This window comes from Sphaeramia orbicularis, chromosome 11, assembly GCF_902148855.1.
Source record: "Sphaeramia orbicularis chromosome 11, fSphaOr1.1, whole genome shotgun sequence".
Classification (NCBI taxonomy): Eukaryota; Metazoa; Chordata; class Actinopteri; order Kurtiformes; family Apogonidae; genus Sphaeramia; species Sphaeramia orbicularis.
The window spans coordinates 28520884-28533240 of NC_043967.1; positions in this window are offsets into that span (position 1 = coordinate 28520884).

Consider the following 12357-nt stretch of genomic DNA (forward strand, 5'->3'; position numbering starts at 1 on the left):
AACAACAGTTTCGCCAAAAGTCTCATTTTTCGATTAAAAGTTTTTGCGCTGGCAATAGGTGGTTTTTTGGGCACAGCGCAAATGGTATATCACAAAAAACTGCAATGGAAAGACCTTTTTTCACAACTAGAGTCAGGTGAATTAAAAAAAACGGACGTTGATGTACGCTACAAAAAGCGAAGAAGAAGAAATATGGCATGGTATGTGTGGACACACCCGGAAACCCAATCATTTTTTTATTTAGTATGAGATACAGGGGTAATATATAATAATAATGAATATATCTGTAAATCAACATGATATTTATGTTCGTCGCCATGTTTATGGAATGACTTCTCGGGTCATCTCGCGATAATAAATAAACAAATCATTGTATTTGTCATTTAATGGAAAAACCTACATTACGCACTTCTGTTTTTTTGACATTTAGTAAATATTGGTAAAGTTTTGCGCTGATGTCCAATGCAAAAGCGGCTACTGAAGCACTGTGGTACTGTTTATCTTTCAAATGTTCATTGTGGTCAGTTTCAGATGCTGCAGCTCTTTCATAATTCATACTTTGAGTTCTTGTTTGTTCAGTATTAATTTTCAGCCTTGTAAATCCAAGCTGGACTGACTGTACATATCCTGACCAAGGAAAATCAAATTCTCACTTTGTGCAGTAATCTACACCTGGATTTTCTGCCTCCGTCCATAAGAATATACATTATATAGACTAAATGTCATCTAAAATTAACGTTTATTCGCAACATAGTATAGCAAACTATTACATGATCAAAAACAAATTAATTTTAGCAAAAAAAAATAAGTCTCTGTTTTGAATGTCTGGGGTCGCCAGAAATTTGTGATGTTAAAATGGGGTCACGAGTCAAAAAAGGTTGGGAACCACTGATTTGAGGGCTCAGTAGGTGGTGATATGGATTAACTTTCATTTTCATTTCGTTTCATTTATGTCGTTCGTGGTTGTGCATTTCATCAGCATGCATTCAATAATCATCAGGTGAACAAACATGTACACACTCATGCTTGAAAAGGAGCAGGATGAAGAAAATCTCATATTTCCTGCCCCCTTCTAAATATTAATAGCCTTAATGGTTAGCTATAAAGTCATACTGTATAAAGTCAGACAAACCAAACAAAATATATCCAAAGATAATACAAAATGAATACAAAACAAAGTGCACAACTACATATCCGGGAAGTACAAAACAAACAAAACATAGGTAAATATATACCTGACCAAATGATACAAAACAATTACGCATTTGCGAAAAACGTTGATACAATACAACAGTACATCCCGACTCCCACTCCAAAGTGACTTTAGCCAATCAGACATAACAACATAACTGTTCCGAATCCTGAGAGAGACATACTGAGGTAAATGTGCATGTTAAAACAGAAAAACAGATTCAGAAATTGCAGTTAGAGCAGTTTTAAAGATTGGCACAACATTAAAACTGTAAATACAACAGTGGGGAAAAAAGTTGCATTTGTACTATATTGCATTAAGAATCACGCTTAAGTCAATGAACTCTGCCAAGTATTGTTCCACTGTCCAAACCCACAAGCTCCCTTCTGCACGTGCTCAGTTCCATCAAGGTCAAAACTGGATGTTTCAGCAAGATAATGAAACACATCCAGGGCATGACATTTTGAAACTGTTGGGAATTTATTACCCCACCCCCTGAAGGGGAGCCAAGGGGTTTTATTTTTGGTTTGGTTTGTTTGATTCTTTGTTAACACTGTAGCCACAAAACTATTGGTTGAATTCAAACCAAATTAGGTTTATAGATTGCCAGTGACCATGAATAGATGTGGTTACATTTTGGGAAAAGTAGGTCAAAGTTAACATTTTTTATGAATTTTTAAAGTCTTTTTTCCCCCATAATGGGCAAAATTTCAACTAGAAGCACTCGGAGAGCGCAGACCTCCGCCAAGGCTGATCAGTGCCCCCCCCCCCCCCCCCCCCCCCCCCCCCCCCGTGGGCCCCCCCACCCCCGATCACCACCAAAATTTAATCATTTCTTCCTCATCCCATTTCCAACAAACCCTGAAAATTTCATCCAAATCTGTCCATAACTTTTTGAGTTATGTTGCACACTAACGGACAGACAAACAAACAGACAGACAAACAAACAAACAAACAAACCCTGGCAAAAACATAACCTCCTTGGCAGAGGTAAATATCTATAAAAACATCAATTTTTTTTCATTTTACCTCAAACTTGGCACAAATATAGAGGCAATTGATATGCTGACATCAGCACATGCATAGACATGATGACATCAGCTGGATCGATGCCAAAATAAGCTACAACACGTGTGAGGGGCGGGGTTTGTTGTGCCTGGCTCCACTTGTTTTGTTATTTTTGTTTGTTAACAATAAAGAAATAATAATTTAATTACATTGGTTTGTGTCTGTCTGATGTAGCCACACCTTTTGAAAAACAAAAAATATTTTTCATGATGATTTATGATTCATGATAATATCTTTCTTATAACTTTCTAGGATAAATCAAGAAAAGCAACCTAATGACAAAATAACGAGAAACACAACTGAACAAATATTCAATCTGTAGAGCTTCATTTGTATAAAATAGCTGCCTAGTCCAATAGGACCAAATAAATAAATTGCTCAAAATGCCATGTTGGGCAGTAGTATGGCTGTATGCATGTCTGGACCTCGATACTTTTTTCCCCAATGTGTAAATAAATATAAGTAATAAACTGTAGTGATTCAGCAGTTTGGAAAATGAATGAATGAACGAGCATACACACTTCATTATTCATTTCATTTTGCAAATTAACTACTTTATATAAATGAAATACAAGAATTATGGGACAACAGATGAAAAATAGCCTGGATAATTCTGAAACATTAACAGCAATGTTGATTAATGTGCACTTTGCCTGTCAAATAAACCAATAAAATTAATTAATTAATTAATTAGCGTGACCTTGGAGCCTTCCAGTAGTGTTGATGTGTTACTGCCATTTCAGCACAATAATATACATACCATTGATCAGCCCCTCTGAGAAGTACCAGTGTTGCAATTGCAGTAGTTAATGCAAATGTAAACCTTCCCTGTGAATTCTGTAAAACTCTGCAGTTTCATCCAACCACTGCCATAGCTGTATCATCATTGTGAACATTGTTAATGACGTGTATCGATTTCTTAAGTTTTTGTGTTGTTTTTTCATTTGGCGTTTGCTGTTCTTACTGTTACTGTGTTACATTTGTGTGAAATATTCCTCTGGTGCATTACTTTACTTTTCACTTCACAGATTTTGCAAGAATGCCTGTAATTCTGATCATTTTAGTATTTGGAACCGTTTAAATGATATTTCTTTATTCCTGCAGTGTCACCAAAAACATCACCAAATTCCCACAAAACCAAGACCACAATAATTGCTAAATAAATAAATAAATCTGCAAATTACTGGATGCAAATTACTACAAATGACTGATACTAATTCACTGCCAGTATTAGCCTAATGGATATGACCCCCAGTACCCTTCCCAGTGAACATCTGATGACTTAAAGCCATTGATAACACGAAATCTCTCAATCTGACCCTGATCGCTGATAACTATAGCTTGACCTCTCTCTCTCTCTCTCTCTCTCAAAAAAAAAAAAAAAAAAACATCCCTTAAGGGGCCACATGTCCTTCCTGTCAATCATCGTTACTGAACACTGGCACTAAATGTGGGATTAATCCCCTAAGAATGATGAGATGTATTCCTTCCAGGCTCTATTGTTTTATGTGTTAAAATTGGGTCAAATCATAAAATTGTACTTTGGTTAAAACTATCACTTTGGTACACAGCAGGGGTTAACACAAACTTACAAGAATCTGCCATGAATGACTATAAATCAATATTTTATGTAGTTTTCCACTGTTAGTCTTTGTTCAAATTGATGCCATTTTCATGTTGTTTTATCTTGACAAGTAGGCTAATTTCTGTCATATTTTTAAATCATGCTAACACTTTGACTTCATTTTCATCTTGTTATATTTTTTAGAAGTCACATCTAACCCTTCCAGGGAACCCTTTTTCTATGTTTAAATTTTAAAAATGAATTTACATATCATATTACTGACATATTTTCTCTGCCCGTTTTCAGCCCTTTAAAACTGCTCTGAAACCTAGTTTGGATCCCGGCCCTAAAATTTGGGAAACATGGGTATAGAGCATAATTCAAGTATTTTGACCGGAAACCTGACCTGTTTCAAATTTCATTGTAGTTTTTTAAAATATTTATTTTATTTTTTTGCTCTTTATATGCATAGATTGAAAATTCTCATAATATGAACATTTGGGTCAGATGAAGCAGTAACACATGGACACATTTTGTGTTCAACAGTCTCTGTCATGTACACAGAGTAACTTATACGCATGTATTATACATATTTGAGCAGGTATTTATAAGCACTTTAACATTATGTATAACAAAATTTGGAGAGATAAAATTTTTAGGGGAAAAATGTCAAATTACTGCTCGGTAACACATGGACTTGAAACACACATCATTTTTTTTAAGCTTTGCGCAAACATTCAAAGGTTCAGAGGTTCTCAACAGAAACTGATATCAGGTAGGACAAAACCTTTTACATATTATGTTCAGCTATGACAAAAATAAATCTTGGAGTAAAATATTGAAAAGTCTCTGTTTTATTGACATGAGAATGTGGTAGCACGTGGACAGGTTGCCATGGTAACACATGGACGACTCTTTATCATTGTATGCATCACCTAAAATGTTGACTTATTTTTTAAAACAACAGCCAGATATAATCACATTGCTTTATTTAATGTATTTAATACTAACACAGTATTATTTACAACTTGTGCTGGTCCATACTGATAGAGGTAAATTACAATCAAAGACTCATTTCTGGGCAGATAGTCTTTATAAATGTGACCAGTGTATGAATTCACAAACTTCATCATTCAGAATTTTAATTTCTTAAAGTAATAGGCAGTCTTTTGCATATCTTCTTGTTAATTTAATGCAGACTAGCAGAAGGTGCAGAACCTCTCCTGTTCTGTGTAAGTGGTATTTTAAAAAGGATAACAGTTTCATAAAATAGAGATCTTTAGCTAAAAAAAATGAGCCCACTTGATAAATGATGTGTGCAAATTTACTTTTTCATGTTGATGTTCACTTTGGCTTGATCGGACCCCTTTGAAATAACTGTTTTGATTCTATACGTTTTGGACGTATGAGCATAATACTGATAAATACTGTCTCCAGCAGACTTTAGAAACACTACCGTTGTGAGAAAAACATATAGACTTGCCTGCATGCGCATGCTGTTTCATATCTGGGAGTAAGCGCTGAGTGTGTGCCTTGAGGAGCTGTGGATAAAAAAGAAGCATCCCTGTCCTCTGTGGACAAGTGAAATGGAGAAAAATGAGAGACACAAGGAGAGCGAGATGGGGAAGAGAGAGGATGAGTCAGTGATGTCTGTTGGCTTTGCTGCTCTCCAGTGAGCCACTGTGCTGAGCAACCGGCAATAACTAAAGAGACAATAACCTATGGCCTGCAGCATCCCACCTGTATGCCTCTGCAGAAACAACACCACCTGCCCTACTCAGCAGCCTCCTGAGGCCTCATTTATAAACATTACCTCCACACAGAAAGGTGTTGGAAGTTGTGACTGCCACTCCCTGCAGAAAATGTTAAGTTTTATATATGCAGTGTTAAAAAAAAAATAAGGTGACAAGAGGTTGCACTTAAAAACAAACTGTGACGCATGGAGATCATGAGCAGCCTAGTGAACTGTGACGAATATTGTAGGATGGATTGGAATATAACATAGCCTTAAGTTATGGTCGTCTGTTGATTAAATACAGTTTAAGAACATACAAATTACGAGCAGAAAAAGTATATATATTTAAGGCACAAGCATTCCATAAGAAATCTATTTTTTATGGGATAAATGTTGTCAAAACCTCTTTGCACACACATCAGATATTGTGTGTGTGCGTGTGTGTGTGTGTGTGTGGGGGGGGGGGGGGGGGGGGGGGGATCTCAATTTTATCCTCAGCAATTTGTAATAAATGAAGACCCCACATACGGTTTGAATGAATAAAAACAAAAGCCTCTTTGACCCATATCTATGTTGAACAGGAGGTCTGCTATTTTTGACCTTTTTTTTTTTTTTTTTTTTTTAATTTTTTTTTTTTTAGCAATTTCCAGTTGTACGTTAACAAAGTCCTCAAGTGAGCTCAAATCCACCTAAGGACATTTGTAACTGAAACCTGTCCAAGTCAATAGTGGTTTTTCATTGAATGGTGTTGTTGTGGCAATGTGGCAGCCTCCAGTGTTTTGTTATAAAAGCCACAGTTGTGCCCCAATTATGTAAGCGCCCTGCATGAGGTTTAAGCCATGTGTCAGAGTGAGGAGCACACATTAGACTTAAACTGTAAAAAAAAAAAAAAAAAAAAAAAAAAAAAAACAGACCATCTAGGGCCATTTGAATCCACCATTAAAATTTATATTTTTTGCATTGTTATTGTTGTATTGTTGACTTTCCTTTTTGTGCAACATCCAATTAGATGCCACATGTAAAAACATCTACATGCTCTTCGACTGTGGCCGCCCTGGAGTCCACAGTCATTACTCCTCGCACCTCTAATTATAGTATATCCAACCTTATAACCAAAAAGAAAAAAAACATGTATCATGACATCTGCACTGGGATCAAAGTCTGACGAAGTTAGACATCCACATCTTAATGAAAACATTAAACCTCTGCCCCATAAGTTGAAGGTCAAGTAACTCCACCTTTGCCTGCTTATACCAGAAACTAGGGTTGCACCGATCTGATATTAGGATGGGATATTGGCTCCGATATCAACATTTTAGCTGGATCAGGGATCGGTAAAAGCAACCGATCCATAAGACCAATCCTTGGGGGGATATGTACGGGCGGGGGGGTGGGGGGGGTGCAGTCTGTGCCGTACCTCGTAATGAGTACACACAGACCATACGGCCGTACAAAGTGAAATTGAAATTTAAGATGCTTTACTAATTCCTCAAAGTCTACCACTGTTGTGTTGCTCATTTTCCTTTTCCTTACCTTCGGAAACTTTAAAATAGAACTGGGCCCACTTACCACACCAGCAATGTTTCCACTGGTAAGGTATTGCTGTGGTGCAACCCACCATTGGCGCCTGCAGCCGGCTTGTGCATATGGGACAGACACTTATGGACAATTAATGGCTGATATCAGCACAGTAGACGAAATTGTGAGGTTCAGACTGGGTACTTATTGAATAAGCAGGACAGAAACTGGCTGACCCGTGCAAGCACCAAGTGATCGGTTCCACAGGAAACACTGCTCCAGGTAAGGTTTGTAGCTTCTTAACCCTATAACACTGAATGTATCATATTTGATGCATGAGTTTTGAAGCCCTCTACATGAGCAGTGTGATATTTTTTGTCTTTAAAAACCTGGTGTATACAATTAGATACATATAATACATGGATAATCCACCAGGGGGGAGGAATTTGTTCACCAGAGGCCTTTCCAGTGACACTACAAGACTGTCAGGAGGCAGAACTTTGCCAATTTTGAAAAGGAATTACAAATTTGTTAGACATGTTTGTGTTATATTGTGTTTTTCTTTTGTTCAAAAATAATAATATTTGAACATTGAGACTCAATGTATCAAATATGATTCAAAATTGAAAATCACACGTGACAATTGATATTTGAAAAAAAAAAATTGGGTTGTTCAGAAGGACCAATAAAGGCTCCAGTTTCAAAGAATTGGAATTTTCTGTCAATGATTTAATGGTTCAGGCTTTATATGGTTAAATCAACAATGATATTGGATCAGTATCGGGTATCGACCGATACACAAGGCCCAAGCATTGGTATCGGAACTGAAAAAGTCGGATTGGTGCATCCCTACCAGAAACCTCGGAAATTATGGTTAAAAAAACAGACTTTTGTTTGTTACATACAGTATTTGTCTTATTGCAGAATTTGGACAGAAGGACTAAAGTCTTGGTCGTATATGGAGGCTGTTCACCTGAACCAATTTATACGTCAAGATCAGATTTAAAATGTAACAGAATCTAACTCAGGAGAACACAATGTAGTACAAGATTGAATCACAAAGAGCCTTGGATCAGATATCTCCAAGATAAGGTGTCCTGGTAGAGCTCACACATTAATACAAGGTGTAAATAAAGTCACTGTGACAGTCTTACTAAGAATGGTTCCACAGCTTCACATGAGCTGAGTCACGTTGCTGAATTAGAAGAGTTATCATAGAGAAGTGTTATGCATAAGTGTGAATTGGACTTTGTCATCAAGATGTTGCTTGTAGCTAAATTTAAGTTCTTACACCCTTTCCTTTTTTAAATTTTCATTCTGTTTTGTCCTTCAGGCCTATTTTTTGCATTAACTTCTCTGCAGCCGCTTACTCAGACTTCCATGTTTTTCCTTCGCTCCTCTTTTCTGCCAAGTCATGTTGAAGTCACCGCGAGGACACATATCTACTAACGGGCGTTAATGTAATTTATTTTGTACAATATAAACATTCCCACTGGGGAAGCATAGGCAGTAAAACCAGAATAATGTTCAAACCATTTTATTTGAAAGTTAATGTATTCTGCACAATTCTAATGTAAATTCTAATGAGCTAATTTGAGTATTACCATGCATTACTGGGTGCACTTTCCCCATCGGGGGTGTTTAACTGTAAGTGTGGGTTTGGGAACTGCCTGTAACCATATACAGTTTGACTGTTTATTTCTTAATTAAGTGAGACAGTCTGCATGCTTTTGCATTTATAGGACAAAGTATATAATCCTCTGTCTGCCATTCATCCTAATATGCACACTATTTTTACACATTATTTCTTTTTTGCATCTTAAAGCACTTTGTAACTTCTAAAAAGTGCTACACAAACAAAAGTGTACACTTGTGGCTCATTTATCTATCTTGTTCCCTAGTGAACTCCGCTTGAAATATACCAACAGGACAAAGGATATATATATAAAACGGCTGTTCAGTTCCTTGAGTAGAAATGCAGAAAATCTGGGATTATGGTTTGTGGGAGTTCCAGCAGTTTTCACCAGCGCAAAGGCAATGGATGCTCACTCAGGCGTCCCTGAAGCAGACACTGATGGAGGGACCCCGAGGACTCAGGAAAGGGATGCAGGCTTTGACCGAGGATTGAACCTGGTCGACCGTATCCACGGCGGTCAATGAGCTGGAGTAGCGCAACAGGCAAGAAAATGCAATTATCACAAATTTGCTGTGACGCTTGCAACCTGATTCCCAGTTCACCTTTTCCCCTTGTCTGTTTGTTGTTGGCTCAGACTCTTTGAGACTGTACTCTGCTTTATCTGTTCATCTGACTCTGTTTTCATGCTGTATGTGGGTGAATACTGTACATCCTTCACATCCTCTCTGATTAATGACTTTCTATAGAAGGTAGATATACAATGCCAAGGTCAGGCTGTGTGGCTGACAGAGTATCATAGTCCTTTTTTTTTTTTTTCGTCGTAGTAAGCAGCAATGACACATTTTGTGGGTGCAGCCTAACTGGTAGCAGAAAGTGACACTTGCAGTGGGGCTGTAATATCTCTGCAGTGCAGGGATGGTGTATTTTTGTATGCTACCCCTGGATTTAGCATATTACTGTACTGTGGGGACCAATAATGCATGATAGAGTACTTGTTTTATTGAACATCAAACATTCACAACAGAAAATCACATTTGTATTTTATCAAATGTAAATGTCATTGCCAAAAATAAAACACTAATGTAAACAGGCTGTACTACAGCTGCATGACGTCACCTGCATTAAACTTCCAACTTGAAATTTGATTTCACTTTGTTTACCTCATTTACACAATCTTTTCCTTTTTGAGAAATAAGGCCAGTCTGCTATTTATCAACTAGAAACATTAGACCACCATTGTAAGCTCTGGTTTAAGTTATAATTTAATAGAATATTAGCTAAAAGTGCCCATAATGACATGTGAAGTTTCATTATTATATGAGATTGTAAATAATCACTCAGCTATGGATCATATATTCTCAGGGAAATAATTTACAAAATCTGCAGTAATAGTTTTGAAATATCAGAGGAGACATGAACAGAAAGGACTGCAATACGTTACTGATTATTCTTACTGTAGGTAAGACACTACCTAGCTAGCCCAGCAAAATGTTATTACTATTATTTATTACTATTTATCTTAATTTAAGCTGGAAGTTCCACTGAGATCAGAAATCTGTTTTGTAAGGGAAACGTGGTTAAAGTAGTAACAACTTAAATATGTAGTTATTAACAAATTATGACAATTGTACCTGAAATCAGTTTTACCAGTGTTTCTTTCATACAGTGTATAATATTTATTTAGTTTCATATAATACATAACTATCTAACTTAAAATTAACATTAATAAATAAAAGGAAAATGCTCAACCCTCTTTGTTTGCTAACACTTGTGTGCTAAAGGTGCTAAAGTAAGTGCTAAATCAACTGTATAATGTGAAGACAGCTCCTCTAGTCCTTTATGTGAACCTCTCTCTGCTACTGCACAACTATTGTCACAGAAAACTTCCCTTTGGAATATTTCTGTCATTACATTAAAAAAACGCCATAGAGTAACATGATAAGTGTGACAGCTTGACAGACATAGTAACAGTAGCTAATGGGGGCGGAGCTTAGCAAAGGGTCAGCTTTGTGTAAATGATTTTGAGACATGACAACCAGGAAGTTAAACATTTGTGAAAGTGCTAAGACTAGGGATGGGAATCAAACCAGTAGCTCAATTCCTTGGAATAGTTTGCCTGTCTGCTTAACGATTCTGTTTATCCATTCCACCTTCATTGCACATGTGTGATGACATCACACGTACGCTGAATTGTTTTGGTTTAGAACGTAGCCAATATGGCGTTGAGGCAGAAATACTCCAAAGTATGGCTATATTTCATGCGAAAAGATGACACCAGGGCCACATGTAACACTTGCCAAGTTTCCATTTCTTCAAAGGGGGGAAATCCCGCTCAAACATTTGTCCCCATTCAAACATTTGTCCACACAGCATTTCATCTCAGCAGTTCATTTGCAGGAATGTCACGTGTTTGACACACTACTTAGCAACATTTGTGAATCTAGCGGCAGAGTAAACACCAGGGTGTCATACGGGCCCGGTTCTAGAGGGGGGCAACAAACATCCTGCCCCCTCAAATAATAGTTTCTGATGGTAGGGAAAAGGAAAATGAGGTGCACAACTGCGGGAGACCTAGAGGAATTAGTAAAGCGTCTAAAGTGTCACTTTCACTTTGTATGCTCGTATGGTGTGACACACACACACACTCCTGAACCAGGCCCAGCGTCATCTGTTATTATTATTTGTGCATACTGTATATGTTATATTTTCTGTGCAGAGATGGAAATATAAAAGACAGTTAATAAAAACAAACCTGCTTGTACTATTTTATTACCTCACCCAATGAGAATCGATAAGAGAATCGATAAGGAATCAGATCGATAAGCAAAATCGATAATGGAATTGTTAAATTCTTATCAATTCCCATCCCTAGTTAAGACTTATTCCTATAACATGGCCTTATTTAGACTTCTTTGTACTGTATATTTGTATAAGGTGCTCCAAAGGCTAACCTAATTTTCAGCTCAGTCAGTGTATAATAAAGTCATATTACATATATAATATTAGCCCAATACAGTCATTAAATGCTTGCATAAATACTGAGTGATACAGTGAATCTCTCCATGAACAGTGTCCTTTGGTTTACACACTAATGCAGCTCACATTGGTCAATGGTGTTTACCATTTCATAAAAGCTCACAGAGAACGGTTTGTGGTTGATGCTCTTACTAATTTATCATTATTAACTACATCATTGATTTTGCCCTTGTGTGTGTGATAAACAGTGGAGACCTGGGGTGTGTCCCAGAAAGTGAATCTACTGAAAACTCTGGGTTTGTTAACCCTGACATGAGGGGAAACTCAGGGTTTTTACAGCCTATTAGTTTTATATTAGCTTGTTACACAACTTACTCTATTATGATGTGCCTGCAGGGATTAGTTTGATCTTCAGTCACACGTTCTCACATTAAACATTATAGATTCACACGCAGCTCATGATAAAATCTATATTATTTATTTATTTTTCTTTTTTTTTTAATAAAGTGATACTGTGCATATTAAGACAGCTGTCAGGATATTAGTGCAATTCATCTGCACTGAGACTGTAACCGAACATACGGTGAATCTTATCTATAGAAAATGCTTTACAGACAGTATAGATACAAGACCAGTGAATAATTGTTTCCTGCCATGACATACACAGT